At 46.6% G+C, this 14,415-nt stretch overlaps 1 long non-coding RNA gene across 1 annotated transcript in view; it reads right to left on the reverse strand.

Annotated features, from left to right (window-relative positions):
• The window catches only part of LOC106727562, a 28,985-nt gene extending 14,576 nt beyond the window's left edge, over nt 1–14,409 (reverse strand). The window contains exons 1-2 of the long non-coding RNA XR_001363795.1: nt 14,110–14,409; nt 11,498–11,587 (exon numbers count right to left, since the gene is read on the reverse strand). This is a non-coding gene — a long non-coding RNA (uncharacterized LOC106727562). The remainder of the gene's footprint in view (nt 1–11,497; nt 11,588–14,109) is intronic.
• Nucleotides 14,410–14,415: the final 6 nt, after the last annotated feature.

The raw sequence follows: 14,415 nt of genomic DNA on the forward strand, positions 1-14,415 counted from the left end.
GAGTTTCGCTGAGGAGAAGGAGACTAGAAATAGTGGGCCAAGGGGAGGGAGAGGCCAGCAAGTTGAAGCCAAGGCAAGTGAGCTGCAGGGCCAAGGAGGAGCAAAAATGTGTCCAGAGGCCAATGGGAGCTGTTAGAAAGGTTGGCATGGCAGAAGGGACCCTGAAGACCAAGTGTGCACCTTACAGCTGTGCCTGGCACCAGCCCTAAGAAATGAGCAGTTGAAGTGCCTGGCAGGCTTGTTAGTGTGCCTGGTGTCTTTGGACCCCTGCAAAGTCCTGGGACTACCTCTGCTCTCACGAGGATCTCGGTCTCAGGCTGCCATCACATGCCTGATCATTGCTTTCCTCTTCAGAACCTGATATCCTGAAGAGGAAATGTTCTATCCAAGCAAATCTTCTACAGAGTCTCTAACCCAGCCTCTTGCCATATAGGCCCCACCAGGCAGCCACCGCTCTCTCTCTCTCTCTCTCTCTCTCTCTCTCTCTCCTTCTCTCTTTCCTCCCCACCACCTCCCCTCCAATATGGAAACAGCCCCAGACAAGGAATTCAGGTCTGATCAGGGCTGGGGACAAGGCGATACCCACCTCTGAGCCTCTCTGTTCTCCATGAGGAAAATGGGAGCCATAACCCAGCCCCGCCTATGTCACTTGGCACCTTAGGATGGAACAAGGTAAATGCATTAAAAGCTCTTTGGAAACTTTCAAATGCTGTGAAGGTTTATTATGATTATTATTCATGTCTGATTTCGCCGCCTCTATGGAGCCCAGCTCATGTTTGTGCCTACACGATGCCAAAACAACCAGTCAAATCCATCAAAAAGTCACTCAATTGGGTGGGAAAAAATGCAGGCAGTTCCTTTGCGTGCTATCAAAAAATAAAACCGCCAGCATATCACTGGTGTTTTTGAGAATATGAAGTGGGTTGTTCTAGGCACTGTTTTTAGAGTTTTTGGGGGCTTTCACCTCCTATGAACCCCCCAAAAATGACGATGGGAAAAGTCAAGCCCCTCAATTGTTTCCCAGGAGTGCATACGGCCTCGGGATGCAGGGTCATCCGGGAGGAAGAGGAGACAGAAATTCTTGCAGGGGAGAACCATCTTGTGTCACTCTTGACCCCCTAACTCACAGCAGGTCTTAGGCCAGTGGGGTGTCTTTTGTTTGTAAAGTCACCTTCTCCAGCTGAAAAGCAACTTTGAAGCACCTCCCCACACAGTTAGGGAGAGAGAAGGCGATACCTAGACAGTCAGCCAAGCCAGCAAAGGCTAAAAGAGCCCCGGCCCTGACCACAGGGGCTGGCACCCAAGAGATGGAGTTCAGGGGTAGGAAGGTTTGGCATTGGGGGTGGGGGGAGTGGAGAGGGCAGAGAGAAGATTCTGAGATAAGAACATGTTTTTAAAACACAAATGTCCCAAGAGGTTTGTTTTAGAGTAGCAAGTAACTCAAGCCAATTTGTTTTGCTCCATGTGAGCAATTCCACTAAGTGTGTTGGTAGGGGGAAATATGAAATGTAACTTTTAAGAAGAAGGTTGGCTATCATCCATGAGTTTTATCTATGCAGGCCTCTCCAGTGCCCCATTCTCATCAGGAGGCATCTGCCTCTAAGATGAAGTTTTCTGGATGGGAATGAGAATATATATAAGTGAAAAACCAAGTTGCATCCTGAATTTAATTCTGTCACTTAGCAAGTCTTTCCTGGGCTTCCATGCATTGCCAATCCCTTGCAGGGAGGGTGGGAGAGTGGAGGGTGAGGGACAGGGATTGGGAGAGTGAAGGGGGAGCAAGTATGAGAAGGGCTGAACAAGGTCTATGCCATAGGGTGGTAGGAGTTGAGAGCCAAGTGTGGGTTGGAGTTGTCCCCACAGACAAGGTAGGTATTTTTAAATTTTATTTTTAATTGATTTTAGAGAGAGAAAGGGAAAGAGAAAGAAAGAGAAATATCGATTGGCTGCGCGCACACACACCCCAATCGGGGATCCAAACCATGACCTGGGCATGTGCCCTGACCAAGAATGGAACTGCCACCTCTTGTTGTGGGGACGACACTCCAACCAACTGAGCCACCCCGGCCAGGGCCAAAGTAGGTCTTGAGATAATATTAAAAACATTTGGGGAAACAGTAAAGTATCTCTATCCAAATATATGTCTTGATGAGTATTAACATACTGTTTGAAATGGGACTGGAAAGATGATAAATGTAGTAGATGCTGTCAGTGTACCCTTAACCCACCTATTTCATAACGTCCACCTGCCAGCACCTGCAACCTTTTTCTTAGGTGCTCCCTTGGGCTGCACAAGCAAGAAACAGGCTACAGTGACAAGGAATTAACATCTATCCTAACAGCCATACCAATGACTGATGAGAATGGCTGTAGAGATGCCACAGCCCCTCACCCCACTTGGGATAACTCTGAGGTTCCTGTTCTTCCACGGTCTCCCAGAGCTCCCAGGAGGATCAAGCCCCAGTTGCCCACAGTCGTAACTGGTTTGATAACTCACCTTGCCTTGTCTGTCTCACACCCCCACTCCTTAACTGGTGTTTCCTTGGATCACCTCCCAAATAAACTACTTGTACTGGAATCCTTGTCTCAAGAGTCTACTTCTTAGGGTACCCTAACTGAAATTATACATGCATTCTTATCATCCTTTCAAGTTTAATTCTATTTCTTTTTTCCTGTTTAATCTTCCAGCAGCATAAGGACATGGGAATTGTTCTCATTTTTCAGAGGATGAAATAGAGACCCTGAAAGTTAAGGTAACCAGCTGCAGATCACATAAGGAGTAACTGATATACCCTGGGTTATGTTTAACATCCTATTTTCTGACTCTCGGTCTGATGCTCTCTCCACCACACCACTGCCTCTGGCCATCCCATCTCTAAGGAAACCCTGCACAGTAACATGATCCTAACATTCACATTGGCAGTGTCCTTGCAGACGGGGAAAATGTATGGAATGATACATCTCCTAGACTTTGCGTATCTAGCTATCTATATAATAAAAGCCTAAGCAACCGTTACAGCAGAACAACCAGAACGACCAGTTGCTATGATGCGCACTGACCACAAGGGGGCAGACACTCAATGCAGGAGCTGCCCCCTTGGTGGTCAGTGCGCTCCCACAGGGGGAGCGCTGCTCAGCTAGAAGCCGGGCTTACAGCTGGCGAGTGCAGCGGTGGTAGCAGGAGCCTCTCCTGCCTCCACAGCAGCGCTAAGGAGCAGCAAGCCAAGTGGTAAGGAGCAGTGAGCTGGTGGGTAGTAAGGAGCAAGGGGTCCCGGACATCCCCCAAGGTGTCCTGGACTGCAAGAGGGTGCCGGCCGGGCTGAAGGACCACCCCCCCCCCAGTGCACAAACTTCGTGCACTAGGCCTCTAGTAGATAATATAATCCTGTTACTCTTACATATGAACAACTTAGTGAAACCAAGAATTCTTCGGTCACAATCCTAGACTTCTGCTGCTAAATAATTCCCAAAGTAGTGAGAATTATCTATGGATATTAATAGAGGCATAATATTTATTATTGGGCTGTGTGAATAAATAAAGATAAACAATTTATTTTTTACTAAAGCAATGGGCTTTGCAAATTTCAAAAGGAAGTATATCGTTTATAGCACTTTGCAAGTATGCATCTGTCAGTGCATATCCCTCACAGTCTCCCAGGACGATGATAGACATAACATCTGCTTAAGAAATGATGCTGTAGCATTTGCCCCACTTTCTTTCTCAGGGAGAAATTAGTCCAGACTGATTTACTTTTCTCAGTACACCCGAATTGCAAAATCTTCACCAAGCTACACTGAAATATCAGGGTCTCACTCAGACTGGCACAAGGCAGACATGCTAATTCACCTAAAATGCGCATCTTCAGGATGTGGGGGCGGGGGGGGGGGAGGAAATCGGAGTACAGGGAGAAAACCCACAAAGACATGGAGAGAATGTGCACACCCTATGCAGACAGTGGCCCTGGCCAGGAACTGATCTTTTTTCTCAATGGTATTACCATCTATAATCCTTAAGTTTGCTAATCAGCTGACCTTAAAACAAGACGAGTATTCTTTGTTAAGCAACAAAGATGTATTTCTCGCAGTTCTGGAGGCAGAAAGGCCAAGACCAAGGCGCCAGCAGAGTCAGTGCCTGGTGAGGGCCCACTTGTGCTTGCAGACAGCTGCCTTCGGCTGCCTCCTCACGTGGCTGAGAGAGAGGGAGGAAGCAAGCTCTCTCATGTCTCTTCTTCCAGGAGCACTATCGCCCCTTGAGGGCTCTACTTCATGAACTAATTCCCTCCCAAAGGCCCCATCTCCATATACTATCGCATTGGGGATTAGGGTTTTAACATATAAAGTTGAGAGTAACCAGTCAGTCCTGAGCAGAAGGTAAGCCAAAAGCTAATTTTTAAAATGGTTAACAATAAAGGGAAAGAGAGAACTTGGAAGATGGAATGGAATTTTGCAATCATGTGTTTTATATCATTTTTTAAAATAAGTTGTGCAAAAAGGAATCAAAGCATCTCTAAAAGTAAAAGAAGTAAGCTGAGCCCTGGCCAGTGTGGCTCAGTTGGTTGGAGCATCATCCTGTATACCAGAAGATGGCGGGTTCAATTTCCAGTCAGGACACATACCTAGGTTGTGGAATCAATCCACTGTCCAGGCGCGATCGGGAGGCAACAGATCAATGTATCTCTTACATCGATGTTTTTTTTTTCTCTCTCTCTCTATCTCAATCTCTATCTCCCATCTCTCTTCCTCTCCACCTTCCTCCTTCTCTAAAATCAATTTTTAAAAAAAGAAATTGTTTTTTAAAAGTCATAATAATAGGCTGAAACAAATGAGCCAATTGTATATAAAGTTGGTGGAATAATCATACCGAGAATAATTATTCCAAATGACTTAGAAACAATATTTTGACTAAACATCGCTAGTGAGTTACATTCTAAGGACCAAATGAACCACAAAGAAATCTTAAACTGTACCTAGTAGTCTTATTGTTGGCAATACAGTTAGTATATTTCTTGCATTGTGGCTGTAACAAATAACCATAAATTTAGTGGTTTAAAACAACACAAATTTATAATTTTATCCTTCTGCAAGTCAGAAGTCTGAGATGGTCTCACTGGGTTGAAATTGAAGCGTCAGCAGAGTGTGTTCACTGCTGAAGACTCTAGGAGAGATGTCTTCTTGCCTTTTCCAGCTTCTGGAAGCTGCCCATAGTCCCTGGCTTGTGGGCCCCTTCCACCTTCAAAACCAGCAAAGGCCACTCTAATCTTTCTGCCATCATCCTGGTTCTAACGCTTCCGCATTCCTTGTCCACATTTAAGAACCCTGTGATGACACTGGACCCACTTGGGTAATGGAGGATACTCTCCTTGCCCAGGACTAGGCAACTGGGAAGGTCCAGATGCCCAATGGGAGTCTCCGGGACTGGAGTAGAGCAATTCTGTTTCTTGATCTACATGATGGTTGCACGGGTGAGTTTAGTTTATGAAAATTCAGGAAGCTATTAACCTATGACCTGTGCATTTTTCTCTGTATACGTTATACTTTAATAAAAAGTTTACTTGAAAACATTCCATTGTGTGGAATATTTGCAATTAAACACAGACACCTTTCTGTGGCCCCCAGCTCCCTCTCTAGCTGCAATTCATGCCCTCAATCCTCATTCTATGCCCTAAGCTCACTAGCCTTCATTTGGTGTCAAGGAATGGCAAGATTTTCCTGGTCTGAGACTTTTCTACACGCTTTTCTTCTGCCTGAGGTGAGTTTGGATCCTCATGGATCTGGTACTTCTAAAAATTTAGTCTTGGTTGAAATGGCACCCTCTCAGAGAGGCCTGGCCTCACCATTCTACCTAAGTTGCCCCATCCCCTCCATGATCCTGTCACAGTGCCCTGTGTGTTCTTCATTTCACTAGATTCATTGCACTTTTGTTTTTTGGTGTGTTTTTTTTAATAAATTTTTTAAAAATATATTTTATTGATTTTTTTATAGAGAGGAAGGGAGAGGGATAGAGAGTTAGAAACATCAATGAAGAGAAATATTGATCAGCTGCCTCCTGCACACCTCCTACTGGGGATGTGCCCGTAACCAAGGTACATGCCCTTGACCAGAATCGAACCCAGGACCCTTCAGTCCACAGGCCAACACTCTACCCACTGAGCCAAACCATTTAGGGCTGCACTTTTGTTTTTATCAGCTATCTCCCATGGTAGACTATAAGATCTATTAAAGTCAAGGCCATATTTACTCAACATTTTATCCACAGTGACCAATACAGTGATTGATAAATAATGTACATGTGTAATACATATTTATGGTGTGAAGAAATGAAGAAATGAAAGGCAATGCTCAACCCAAGAGTGGAGCATTGTGGCCAAACAGTAAGTGAGGTTTTGTTGTCAGAATCTTGTGGTTCCCCATGCAGTCATCCTAGATAAGCAATAACTGGAGACTTTGGATTGTAGTTACTCCTCCAGCCAAACTTTTAAGCAGAAGAAAATGCATTCAACAGCACAATGAAAGGAACAATGGCCCTATCATTCCTGCCATTTCCCCACCCCTACCAGCCTGGGAGATTGGTGGCATCGCAGAATCTTAATTCCTAATACAATGGCACAGGAGTAGTTCTGGATTGTCAGAGGATGCAACTGTCAAAGCATCTTTGTGTGCAGGTGTGATGGCGCCTTTCTCACACAGCAGGGAGAGACTGCAGGCTGTAATTTCTCCCTAGCCCCTATTATCAAAGCCACATCACTGTCTCCCAACCTTAGAATATATCTAAAAGTCCACCCCTCCACCCCCCGCCAAAAGGTGCCAGGTACAGCTGAGGAAGCTCTCTCAATGCCAAAAAAGATGTTAAGAAAGTAGGAAGTGCCCTAGCCGGTTAGGCTTAGTGGATAGAGCGTCAGCCTGTGGGCTGAAGGGTCCCGGGTTGGATTCCAGTCAAGGGCACATGCCCAGGTTGTAGGCTCGATCCCCAGTAGGGAGCGTGCAGGAGGCAGCCCATCAATGATTCTCTCTCATCATTGATGTTTCTGTCTCTCTCTCCCTCTCCCTTCCTCTCTAAAATCAATAAAAATGCATATTTTTTTAAAGTAGGAAGAGATGGGGCCAACTTCACTAAATCAGCCCTTCTTGGTACCCTACTTTCAGAAAGAGGCCGCTGGCCAACCTCCTTCCTCCCCTGCCCACAGCCCAACCCCTGAGTACTCTCTACCACAGTCTGGCCCTCACTCTGCCTATCACTTGACCCTTACTCTTCCCACAGCCTGATCCCTCAGCCTGGCCTCAGATGGATGCCCTAATCCCAGGCACAAACAGTCTTGTCCTTTAATATACATATTCTTTCCTTACCCAGACTGTGAACTTTCTGGGGCAAGAAACCAATCAATCCTCAGAGACTGAATATACAAATATATAATGGCCAGACCATATATAACAATAGAACTATGTCCCACAATCTGTAGCTACCAGCCCAGGAAACCAAAACGCCTACAGCAATCAGCCCAGAACAGCCAGGAATTAGTAAACGACTTCCATTTTCTTTATTTTTTGTACCTGCTTCCAACTCAGGGCCAATCAGAGAAAGGCAAATATGCCCCCCAAACCCCAGCCCTGCCTCATCCCCCTTATCCTTCCAACTGCTCCCCCTCCATATCCCTCTTAACTCTGCCCTCCTCTTTTCCTGTCCAGCCCCTACTCTTTCCCAACAACTCCTAAGATCCTGAAATGCCAGTTGCCTCTAAAGATACATCCCTTCCATGAACCAGTTATGTAGAAAAATGTATACTTTAAACCTTGGGATGGAGCTGAATTAAAAACTATAGTTAAGGATTTCCCTAAACCCAGACAATACCAGCAACTATTCATAGAAGAATTTAGAATTCTTTTGACTACATATGAATGAGGGTCACCTGATCTATATCAATTTTACATGAACTGACATAAATTCCTGTTTCCACAATAAACCTGAAAGTCAAAAACAGGCCCAGAAGTAGGGCAAAACCTCCTAAAAGCCATATCCAAATGGATGACAAGAAAGGGATGACTCACAAATTCAGGAATAGGTTTAGACTGAAAAACATAAAAATGACTGAAGAGGCTGCATCTGCCGATAAAGAAGTTGCTGCCACATTTGCAGCAGAGTTGAAGAAGTTGCTTGAAGTTCGGTACTATCCACAATTTCAGGCATCCACTGGGGGGGGGGGGGGTGGGGGGGGGGGTCTTGGGACATATCCTCTGTGGATAAGGGGCAGGGGGACTACTGTAATTCAACTATATGCCAGAAGAATTATTTCTTGAGGTTCCAAAGGACTTTTCTATTACAATGAGGTTGTGTCTGCTGTGATATACCCGTACCTTCTCCATTATATTTGATGCATACACCAGGAAAAGGTCTTGACACTGTTTGTGACACTCGAAAGGAAATGCTTTGGCAGATCATTGTAGCAAACAAGGTATATTCGTTTCCTGTTGGTGCTGTAACAAAATAACACAAACTAGTGGCTTAAAACAAAAGAAATTTATTCTCTCACAGTTCTGGGGCTAGAAGTCCAAAATTCAAGGTGTCAGCAGGGCTGTGTTCCTGCCAAAGGCTCTAGGGAAGAATGCATTCCTTGCCTCTTCCAGCTCCTGGTGGCTGCCGGCAATCCTTGGCCTTCTTTGGTTTGTAGTCACATTACTTCAATCCCTGCCTTTGCCTTCACATCACTTTCTCCTCTGGGTCTGGGTCTCATCTGCCCCTGGCTCACTCAGGTAAGGATACTTGTCAACGAACTCAGGGTCCACCTGGATAATCCAGGATGATCTCCTCATCTCTAGATCCTCAACTTAATTGCATCTGCAGAGACGCTTTTCCTAAATAATGTAACATTCACAGGTTCCAGGGATTAGCACGTGGACATATGTCTGGGTGGGGTGGTGGGGCCACCATTCAACCCACTACACAAGGTTATGATCCTAACTAAACCACCAAAGAACAGATCGCTAGAGGGACTCAAAGAAGCCAATATAAAATACCAACATTTAGCCTCTGGTTTTCAAAATGGAAAAAATATATATGGTTGTGACCTTTACTCACATAATCTATCACTCTCAAGGTGGCCAGTTGGTAGAACCAGATGTTTTCAAAGGATATTAACTGGGTGAGTCATTAATTCTCCTCCACTACGGATGTATAGACCAGAGCAGCCTTATTCCCAGATCAGAGCATGCACAGGGTCCATGCATGACTACCTTCCTTCAAAGGCCTGAGGCCCTAGACAATAACCCAAGCCAAGAACTACAAGCACAGGTTAGGCACATTCTATTCCCTCTTTGGGAGCAGGGGCATGTAGCACTCTAATCCAGATCCCCATTGGTGCCCCTCAGAAGCACTCCTTCTAGGAGAAAGGTGTCCATTCATGCCCTAGACCAGTGATGGCGAACCTATGACACGCATGTCAGAGGTGACATGCGAACTCATTTTTTTGGTTGATTTTTCTTTGTTAAATGGCATTTAGATATATAAAATAAATATCAAAAATATAAATCTTTGTCTTACTATGGTTGCAAATATAAAAAATTTCTATATGTGACACGGCACCAGAGTTAAGTTAGGGTTTTTCAAAATGTTGACATGCTGAGCTCAAAAGGTTCACCATCACTGCCCTAGACAGACCAAGTTCCCTAGAATGTACGAAAGCCATCCCAGTCATCTCTTGCAAAAGGCTGACACTCTGGGACAGAGACATATAGTCTAACCCTCAGTGACACTCAGATACACAGTCCTTCATACTTTCATTCATTCATTCATTTGTTGATTCATACTTTCATCCACTGACTCAACAAACATTCACTGAGCAACTTCAAGAGGCCAGCACTGCACTAGCGACTGAGCACAAAAAGGCAAAATGCCACAGTCACTGGAAAGCCCAAGAAGGTCACTATCTCCAGGTATCACAGGAAAACAATGGAATTACTAAATACCGCTCTACCGAGCGAGGAATCAGTCAAAGATAGGGGGACCCAGACTAGGAGGTAAATGGGATTTCTGCAGACACTTAATGGTCATGTGGGACCAAGTTATCACCATTTTACAAATGGAGGTTTAGAAAGATTAAGTGATGAACTCACGAGAAGAGAGAGAGAGGGAGAACTGGCAGGATCTCAAGTATAAGGCATAGAGAACACTGAAGTGGGGAGGCCAGCCTCACCTAATTTTTTTTCCTGGGACACTTGGGATTTTTTGCTTCCTCCATCTTTCCATTCCTCCAGGGAATTATTCAAAAGAAATCCTCTTTTCTTCACTTTCTTCTCCAGAGATTGAATCTTGGCCCAGAAGAAAGGAAATGGAAAATGGCTCCAGGCCATCTCATTTGTGAGCTGGAGGGCGGACATCCCAGCAGGAGCTGTCTCAGCCTCCCTAATTGGGTTTGGAGTCATGCAACCCTGCCTGGCCTAGCAACTTGATTATAGGCCACTTCCTCTGCGTTGACTGACTTATTTTAATTCTGTGTTAGGAAATCTCCCTCATTCGCATTTGCTGCTCCATTTGAGGGTCACAGAATTTGTCAGGTTAGCAAAGTTTATCCCTGGAACTTTCTCATCTTTCTTTTCATGACCTCAGAATATCCCTATGGAACATCTTCCCCACTCGTCCCAGTTCCCCATCTTACAATAATCGGATCTCATGGGGCGGGAGGAGATATCAACCTTGTATGTCACCTCTACTAGGAGGTCAAAGAATTTGTGATGTAATGAAAAGCACTGGTTCTTGGAGTTAAATAACCCAGATTATAAGGGTGGAATTTCAAGCACTAATAAAGAGATTCCCATTGTCACTAGATGGATTCTACCAGAGAGGGACTGCTTACTCTCCATGAAGGTTAGAGCAATGCTAGCTGAAACTCCACTGCCCACCTCAACTCTCCTTTTGCATTCCGAGAGCTGAGTGCATTGAATTGTCATTGTCACCAGCTCATTCCCAAATGTCATTCCCATTCTGACCCTTTTTTAATAAGCCATGCTAGAAATATGCATGTTGGGCCGGGTCTGCTGGGTAGAGTGTTAACTGGAACGTGAGAGCAGCCAATCTATGCGCTCTTTTCATAATCTATCCATCAGGCATCGCCTAACTAATGTTCAGGTTGAGTCTTCCTGCAACTCTTCCTGTCCTGCAGCCTGAACAGGCTGGATCGCCATCAAATAAATCTATTCCCCTTTTCTCTGGGCACTTGGCTGAACCACGTTTCCCCCTTGCATCTAAGTGGAGGCATGGCCTTGGACACAGGTGGTGTGCTTGCCTCCTAAAATGTCTATGTAACCCTCCACATTCCCCATTGGTTCTTGGGGCCTTTGAATACAGACCATCTAGAAGAGGACTCCAGGCCCCTGGAGAATTCCCAGGCTCTAGGCAACAGTGAAGCCACACATTAGAAGGAGCGTGCATCCCTGAGTTGCCCTTGCCCCCTGGAGCTCTGTCCACCAGAGCTGCCGGAGTAAATGAGAAATAAAGTTTTTAACTCACCATAACTAATCTCTGCCCCACTCTGAGTTTTCCGCCCTAGTGGTTCTTCCAAATGTATCCAATATCCTGCTTCCCAGCTTATTTCCTCTCCTTGAAGAAAAAAAGAAAAGAAAAAGAAAAAAGAATGTCTCTTAGGAGCAAACACAGTTGCAAGCAAACAATCACCCCAAGGATCTCCCGAGCAGTGGGCTGCTTGCCAGACTCTGAGTAGGAATATCATTCCATTGGACCCATCCCGTCTCTACCATGATGGGAAATATAGTCACTAACTTCTGACTCCATTAATTTCAGGCAAAAATTAGCATAAATAATCAAATCATAAACTGGCCTCAAGTCCCCTGCAGCCTCTCTGATGGTGCTGGGAGGATGGATTGCAAAGTTTCTCCTTCCTGCAGAAACAACGTGCTTTCCCCACATACGCCCTAACCCTGAGTTCCTCACTCTGGAACTTCACAGGTGGCCTGTCCTGAGCACCACTCTGCTGTCCTGGGAGAGGGTAGCACTGAGCCCTCACCCCTTCACCCAGCCCTGACCACAGTGTGTATCTGGTGTAAATGACACAATTAGGGGGATCAGGAAGGCTTAGGTTGTGGGTTAGGTTGTAGCCAGGGGTAAGTCAGACCACAGGAAGCTTAAAAGTCAGACGAGGGCGACAGAACCCTTTGCAACTGAAGATTGGGATGGAAGTCCATGTTCTTCATAGGCACTGACCCCAGGAAGTGGCAGCTTTAGCCATGCTTGCCAGTGACGTGCATGATTTTGTACCCTTTCAGGCTCGGCTGCTAGTCAGAGGTGAGGAGGTACTGGAAGAGTTTGGATTTGGATTTTCTTTGAAGATTTAATTGAAGATCATCTCCAGGACCCAGATATGCAACCCAGAGGAAACTGTTGTCCATCGCAATGGAACAGCCTTCCTCCTAACTCTTTTGGGTAGCACTCCCTGCTGTTTAAATGTGAGCCTCGGGATGGTAGGAACTTTGCTTTATTCAACATTATATCCCCAGTGCCAGGAACAGTTCCTGGCATAAGCTAGGGCTTCGTTAACTTGTGTTGAATGAATAATAAAGGCTGCCCAGGCTTGGTGGGGTGGAAGGGAGCTGGGGGTTGACTGGCTCGTCCCCACAAGCATGATTTCTGTCAGGAACGCCTTCTCCATCAGCATTCTTCTTCATGCAGCATCTGACTCCGAAAGTGCAAACTGCCTGCACCATCTTCACCGGAGAGGAATAGTCCCTTCATGACCTCGTCCTTCAAGCCTCCTCTTTAGGGGCTGGAGTTGAGGTTTATCAACCTAGGAGTTAACGTACTCGTACTCATAGGATGAACCTTTCCTGTTTCTTTACTCTCACTCTAAAGGGGTCTCAGCAGGGGGAGGAGATGAGCACAGATGTTTAGTTTTCCATTTTAAACGGAAGCCATGGCCCTGGATCACAAAGAACCCAAGGGCCAGTGGGGTCTCCAGGCTCACCTTGCTTTCATTTCATCTCTGGTCAATTATCCAAGACCCAGGTGAAAATGGAAGACCATAATGGGGAAACTTGGGAAGGGCGTTGGAAGAGCTATTTCTAAACTATGACTAGAACAGCTTTGGCTTCCTGGGCTGGGGAAACGGGCAGGGGGTCCAAGGGGTTACCCCTCTCTCAACATTTCTGTTTCTTCTTCAAATCACCTTCTCATCTAGGTCTTGTAGACATCCTGCCCCTGTCATCCACAGCCAGTGGGTACCAAGGCCGTGAGTTCTCCACCTCCTCCCAGACAGGCTCTCATCTCCCCGGCATGGCACGAGCCTTCCTCATCCTGCTGGTACACAATGATGCTATCCTCCCTGCAACCCTCCCTTCCCCTGCCACCTAGAGTGTCCAGCACAGGGCCCACCCCATGACAGCAGCGTGGCCAAGTTATTTATTTTGATCTAATGCGTAATCTCTTTTTATCTCTCCCTACCCAGTCCTACCTAGTCAACAGAGGCTCCTCAAACCCTCCCCTCCACCTCTATCCACGGTTTGTACCAGTTCCATGACCCCTTCTGCCTTCTGTGCTCCCTGTTCAAACCTTGCCCTACCAAGCCCCATTCAGCTAGCAAATGCAGGCCAGCTCTGAGGCCTTAACACATTAGCTCATTGTAACGCCATTAAGTAGACACTACTCTTAGCCTCATTTTACAGATGAGGAACTGAGGCACAAAGAAGTCAAACAGCTAATATGAGGTAGAGCCTAGATTTGGAGCCAGACTGTCTGCAGCCTCCGCCCCCACCTTAACCATCTACCAAGTGCTCTTTCCCACCCTCCAGCACTTCAACCCTCCCGCCCCAGAAAGGAGCCGCTTATTTAGTGTAGCAAGGATTTTTTTTCTGACGTCTGACTTGGAGCAAAGTAACTGCAGAAGTTAGTATATGCAAACCGATGTGTTCTGGTCGGGCTCCCAGGTCTGTCACCATATAGTCTCTTGTTTCTTCGTCCATCCCAAGCCGGGACAGGCATTTGACCCCCTCCCGGGCTCTCTCCTCGCCACCGCACTGGATAGAGGTGTTTAAGACCCTCCCCTGTCCAGTGGCCTGAGAGAAGGAAGAGGTGCGACAGATCCATCCAGGGAGTCCCAGGGGGCGACTCACCACGCCATTGCGCGGTTCAGTCCGCCGTCCACCAATCCCAGGCACTTGCTGCTCCCTGGCGGCCAAAGCCGGGAGCCCGGGGACCCGAGAATCGCTCCTTCTACACTCCGCGGACCCAAGGGCACCAGCAAGTGACCGGGAGGTTGGGAAAGGGGCGGGAGGAAGGGGGACACAGCTGAGGGGAAAGGGAGTGGAGCCGGGGATGGGCGAGGGAGGGATCGCGGAGCAGACCTCGAGGAGAGAGGGCGGCCGTGGACACCCGCGGCGAGGCTGGGGTGGCTACCGCGGGGCTGGAGTGGGAGGCAG

The sequence above is a fragment of the Myotis brandtii genome, unplaced genomic scaffold (assembly GCF_000412655.1).
Source record: "Myotis brandtii unplaced genomic scaffold, ASM41265v1 scaffold45, whole genome shotgun sequence".
NCBI lineage: Eukaryota > Metazoa > Chordata > Mammalia > Chiroptera > Vespertilionidae > Myotis > Myotis brandtii.